Below are 6,721 nucleotides of genomic sequence, written 5' to 3'. Positions count from 1 at the left end.
GCAGGATAAGTGAATATGTTAGATAATAAGAAGGGATTCAGGAAAAGCCAATTAAACATCAAATTAGGTAATCGTTATACAAATTAAGCACCAAAACATCATATTATACAACAAATTTGACAGAAAAAGTAGTTCCATGCGCAGTAATGCTATGTAGTATTTACAGTAGAGTCTCACTTATCCAACACTCGCTTATCCAACGTTCTGGATTATCCAACGCATTTTTGTAGTCAATGCTTTCAATATATCGTGATATTTTGGTGCCAAATTCATAAATACAGTAATTCCTATATAGCATTACTGCGTACTGAACTACTTTTTCTGACAAATTTGTTGTCTAACATGATGTTTTGGTGCTTAATTTGTAAAATCATAACTTAATTTGATGTTTAATAGGGTTATCCTTAATTCCTCATTATCCAACATATTCGCTTATCCAACGTTCTGCCGGCCCGTTTATGTTGGATAAGTGAGACTCTACTGTACTGTATTTACAAATTTACCACTAAAATATCACAATGAATTTAAAACACTGACTACAAAAACATTGATTATGAAAAGGCAGACTGCGTTGGATAATCCAGAACATTGTATAAGCGAATGTTGGATAAGTGAGATTCTTCTTTAATATGAAATAATTACTGGGATAGAATAATGCAGAACAATATAATCTCTAAAACCAGGACAGTAAATAAACAGGGGAATTCCATACAGGAAACAATCAGGGCCAGCTAACACCTCCCAACAAAGTATTCCCATCATCAAAGTCTGGCAAATCCTGTTTTTTCAGGGCCACAGACAGTAGAAGCACATAAAATATCGCAAACAACACCACTCTGAAAACAAGGGAATTCCAGACAGGAAACAATCAGGGCCAGCTAACACCTCCCAACAAAAAATTCACTCAGGGAGGAAACAGCCAGGCTTTAAAGCTGCAAGGCCATTACATCCTAATCATTTTTCCTAATTGCAGCATTCATACTTCCCTCCAACAAACAAAAAAAAACCAATCAGAAATATTGTATATTCACAACCTTTAGGAAATAATATCCCCTGATGGTGCAGCGTGTTAAAGCGCTGAGCTGCTGAACTTCTGGACCGAAAGGCCACAGGTTTGAATTGGGGGAGCGGAGAGAGCCCCCACTGTTAGCTCCAGCTTCTGCCAACCCAGAAGTTCGAAAACATGCAAATGTGAGTGCATCAATAAGTACTGCTCCGGCGGGAAGGTAACGCCGCTCCATGTAGTCATCCCACATGACCTTGGAGGAGTCTACGGACAACGCCGGCTCTTCGGCTTAGAAATGGAGATGAGCACCAACCTCCAGAGTAAGACACGACTGGACTTAATGTCTGGGGAAAACCTTTACCCTTGACCTTAACTACCACCAATTCCTCAATACTTTATTTCCCATGCCACCAGACTTCGCCACAGCAACGCGTGGCCGGGCACAGCTAGTATACATATAAACTCATGGAAGATAAATAGGCATTGACTTACAAAGCTCCTATTGATTCAGTTAGTTTAGTCTTGTTTGGATCAATGTGTTGTCGAAGGCTTTCATGGTTGGAATCACTGGGTTGCTGTGAGTTTTCTTAACTGTATGGCCATGTTCCAGAAGCATTCTCTTCTGACGTTTCGCCTGCATCTGTGGCAGGCATCCTCAGAGGTTGTGAGGTCTGTCTGTTGGAAACTAGGCAAGTTGGGTTTATGTATCTGTGGAAGGTCCAGGGTGGGAGAAAGAACTCTTGTCTGTTGGATGCAAGTGTAAATGTTGCAATTGGCCACCTTGATTAGCATTGAATAGCCTTTCAACTTCCAGGTCTGGCTGTTTACTGCCTAGAAGAATCCTTTGTTGGGAGGTGTTAGCCACCCCTGATTTATTTATTTATTTATTATTACAATATTTATATCCCACCCTTCTCATCCAACAGGGGACTCAGGGCGGCTTATAATAAAACGCATATATAAAAATTATACAGTGCAATATAAATCAGTTAAAAATTATTATTAAAGTACATCAGTATTCATAAAATACATTATAAAATACAGGTAGGCGTGTTCAGTTCAAAAAACTGGGTCTGTCGATTGAGTTCCAGCGTACATGATAATAATTAACGCTGCCAATTATTATTCAAAAGCCTGGCCCCATAACCAAGTTTTAACCTTCCTACGGAAGGATAGGAGGGAGGAAGCCTGTCTGACATCAATGGGGAAGGCGTTCCATAGGCGGGGAGCCACTACTGAAAAAGCCCTGTCTCTCGTCCCTGTCAGCCACACCTGTGAGGCTGACGGGACCATGAGCAGGGCCTCATCTGATGATCTTAAGGTTCGAGATGGGTCGTAGCGGGAGACACGTTCGGACAGATAAGTTGGGCCGGAACCAATTAGAGCTTTATAGGCTAAAGCCAGCACCTTGAATTGTGCTCGGTAGCTAATTGGCAGCCAGTGGAGCTGGCGTAACAGAGGAGTAGTACTCTCCCTGAACGCCGCTCCAGTTATTAACCTGGCAGCCTCCCATTGGACTAATTGAAGCTTCCGAACAGTCTTCAAAGGCAGCCCCACGTAAAGTGCGTTGCAGTAGTCTAAACGGGATGTAACGAGAGCGGGCAGAGCTGGGTGAGATTAACTCCTCCCATCTTGTCCAGCCAGGTCTCCGTAATGCATGCCAGGTCTACATGCTCATCCAAGATGAGATCTTGGATGAAAGATGTTTTCCCGTTCACTGACCTGGCATTAAACAGCACCACCTTTAATCTGGAGGGACCGCCATCCTGGCTACCCAGATTAGCTATGTCAGGAGACCGTTTTGGAACTAATAATGTCCTACCAAAAACCCTAGGCCGAATTAAATGATTTGGTCTCCCTTTCCCGTATCTCCCCCTCCCAGACACCATCTCAATAGGGGCTCCCGTTACAGTTTTCAAAAGCAACCACGCTGGACAATGTGGGGATTCTTAGAAAGAACTTTTAGAATTAAATCCATGAATAATCAAACCCACAAAACTCAAACCTGCAAATGTGAGGGGGTGACTGTACTCATCACATGTGTTTCTCAGCTGTTTCCACACTTGTTGGTTCAGCAGTGGTCACAAGTGTCTGAATACAAGGGAGTGCTGCCATCTAGTGGGAACATTGGTATAAGGAATGGTGGAGAAGATGTTTCCGAAACAGGCTGAGCTCACGATCATACAAAAGCACATACATGCAACTAATATCATTGCCCCTCCCTCTTTGTCAGTTCTCTCTCTGTTTCAGCTGAGCTGTCCAATCTGTTTATTTTGTTTTTCTCTTGCTGTGTTTCGCAATCTCCTCCAACCTCAGCTCCTGGCCCTGGGCCACACATTCTTTCACTAAATTATTTGTCAAGGAGCAAGATGGGAAGGAAAGGGGCAGAGAAACTCTTACCCACTGTTGCAAAGTTTCTTTTTAGCCATTATACTCAGCCAGAAATACATCCACAGTGTAGAATGAATGCAGTTTGACACCACTTTGATTGCCATGGTTCAATGTTATGGAATCCTGGGAGTTGTAGTGAGACACCAGCACAATTTGGAAGAGAAGAATGGAGAGCTTCAATAACACTATTTAACACGATTTTTGTTCCTGGGTTATAAATGTCATTTCCTAATTGGTTCTATAAAAAAACATGGGAATCGTTGATTGCACTGCAAAAACTTTGTTTTTGTGGGACATCCTGCAGCACGTTTTGCTTTAATTTTTCAATGAATATCGAATCGAGTCTCAGCCAATTCAACCTAGTTTGTGGCAGCCACAAAAATAAAGTTTCTGGAGGATAACAACTACTTTCAAACAAGTATTGTACAGTTAAACAGGAAATAATACTTTCAAACCAGGAACAGATCCCCCCCCCCCAAATTTTGTTGCATAATGTTACTAGCTTTGCCCAGTGACGCGTTGCTGTGGCTTATGGGAATCCTTTGTTGGCCAGGTGGAAAGGCAATGAATAGCCTTGCAGTCTCAAAGCCTGGCCGTTTTCTGGAGTAGCTGGAGCTTTTTGTTGTATGAACGTAGAGGCATGGATGAGGGGTTGTGCTGCCAAGTTTAGTGTTTCTGGGATGTGTAGTTTTGTTGTTTTGTCCTAGGCCGAAATTTCATTACCCTTTTATATATATAGATTAGCAGATGGCGTAACAGCCACAGTCACATTTATAATGTTGAACTATTATTCTGTCTTTCAGGTTGATAGATTGTAATTCCATAACATTGAGCTATGGCAATTAAAAGTAGTGTCAGACTGAATTCATTCTACAGTATAGATCAGTAGTTCCCAATCTTTTATTTACCAGGGACCACTTGACCAGGACCACTTTAACCAGGTACCAATATCCAACATTAGCACCAAAAGAGTTACGATTCAGTTTTTGGTCAACTTTAGATTTGGTTTGGCTATTTGGGGTGCTGATTCAGAAAATTGCATTGGATAGACCACATCAGTTCTAGTTTCTGATGTAGAACATATGCCATCTAGTAGTCACCATCTGCTTGCCCACAGAAAACCATATTTAATAATATAGAGCTGTGGACCTAATTTTAGGTCTCACGCCCACCAGTGGGCCGCAGCCCACAGGTTGGAAACCACTGGTATAGATGAACCTTTATGCTGGAAAACAACATTTTTTTCAGCGAAAGGACACTCATGCCTTGCGCTGATATGAAAAGCAAGTAAAGGTGTGTCTGTGTGTGTAAGCCCTGGGAACAAGGACCTGTCTTTTAATGTTACTTTAAAACTTCATGCATATTAATAGTGCTTTATCATTCATCTTATTTTTAAAAGAATTAATGGGATGTCAGTAGCCTGAAATTTACTAAACCACAGAGCTACTAGTAAATATAATTCCTTCTCCCAGTAAGAATAGATACACTAAATTAATTTGCCTTGTTACAATACTTAGGGCACATCCCGTTGATTTAAGTCTCTTCCAGTTGGGATAAAGAGTTGGAGTTTCCCAGCAGGAAACAACCTTGAAAGGCATCATCTAAAAACACCTACAGAAAGAACCACACTATTACCACACTAACTTTATTACACACAGTTGATACCGTAAATTAGGCGCTTTGTTTGCCACCCCATCAATATGAACATATATTATAAAAATTGTTAGCTAACCTGTTATTTTTTGCATGTTCTGGTTGTAAATAAAATATTCAGTATTGTGAATTGAGTTAAAGGTTCAGCCTCCCTTATCTGGAATTCTGAAATGCAGTACTCTCATAATCCAAAATTGATCACATGTGTGGCTGAGATGGTGACATCTTTGCTTACTGATAGTTCAATGTGCACAAACTTTGTTTCGTTCATGAAAGTATTTAAAATATTGTGTATAAAATGACCTTTGGGTTATGTCTATAAGATATGTATGAAACATAGCTGAATTTTATGTTTAGATTTGGCTTTCATCTGCAAGACTTTATATGCAAATATAGGTATTACAAAATATGAAGAAGTCAAAAATCCATAGTATTTTGGATAAGGGATATTACACACACACACATACATATTATAAACAGCATACTTCATTATAATATACTATGATTTTAGTATTAAAGTATGGATTAAATTCAGTTAGGCCCCTTCTACACAGCTGTATCAAATCCAGATTATCCACTTTGAACTGGATTATATGATAGTGTAGACTCAAGGCTCTTCCACATAGCCATATAACCCAGAATATCAAGGCAGATAATCCACAATATCTGTTTTCAACTGGGTTATCTGAGTCCACACTGCCAGATAATACAGTTTAATGTGGATTTTGTTACATCTGTATGGAAGGGGCCTCAGATAATCCAGTTCAAAGCAGATATTGTGGATTATCTACCTTGATATTCTGGATTATATAGATGGGTGGCCAAAAAAGAAAAACATCACATTTTTATACAATCTAGCCATCTTCTCATAATATTATACATGTTTAAAAAAACATTTATACACAGCCAATATTAAAGCAAAATGTCACTCAAAGCAGTCAAAATGTAAATATAAATGTTTTCATAGCACATAGTTGTGTATTGCTTAGCAAGGAGCCAAAATACTAAAATTATGTGATTGAAATGAGCAATATAGCATGATTAAATTATTTATAGTGTTGTGGTTTTCTGACAATGTGATTCGCAAATGCAGGAGGAGGTGTAGATGACTTGTTTAGCTTTTCTCAGGCTGCATCATATTTGCAAATAGAGCCAATATGTTTGGGCCATTTATTTGCAAATTGGAAAATGCATGACTCAAGTTGGCTGTAGATCTGCTATGATCAACCTTCAGTGTGAAATCGAAGAAAACATCTCAAAGCAGAAACATGTTATGTCAGATTAGAAGAGTTTATTTACCGTTCTAGAAGGAAGAACTTTAATACATTTTAAGTACTATAATGAAGATTTTGAGCATATGGCTTAGGAATTTTTTAATCCTCAAACAAAACAAAGAAAAGAAGTGGGAGTGTATGCTGAATCAGATTAGGTAGAATGCCAACGGATTTTGTAGCACCTTTGAGAAAAAAACGTTTGTAGATTGGGTTGGTCCACAAAAGCTGATTTCTGTTCTGTCTTGAAGTTTAAAAGTGCTACATGGTCCTTTGGTTTTATTTATTGTGTCAGAAGTGATTTGAGGGTACAAGTTGTAATGTATTTGAAAACATAAAACAAAGTTTAAAAAATTGGCATTATACTAAATGTCCTTTGACCAGAAGCTGGCCACTTGGA

The sequence above is a fragment of the Anolis carolinensis genome, chromosome 1, assembly GCF_035594765.1.
Source record: "Anolis carolinensis isolate JA03-04 chromosome 1, rAnoCar3.1.pri, whole genome shotgun sequence".
Lineage (NCBI taxonomy): Eukaryota > Metazoa > Chordata > Lepidosauria > Squamata > Dactyloidae > Anolis > Anolis carolinensis.
Note: the sequence above shows the minus strand (reverse complement) of the source record.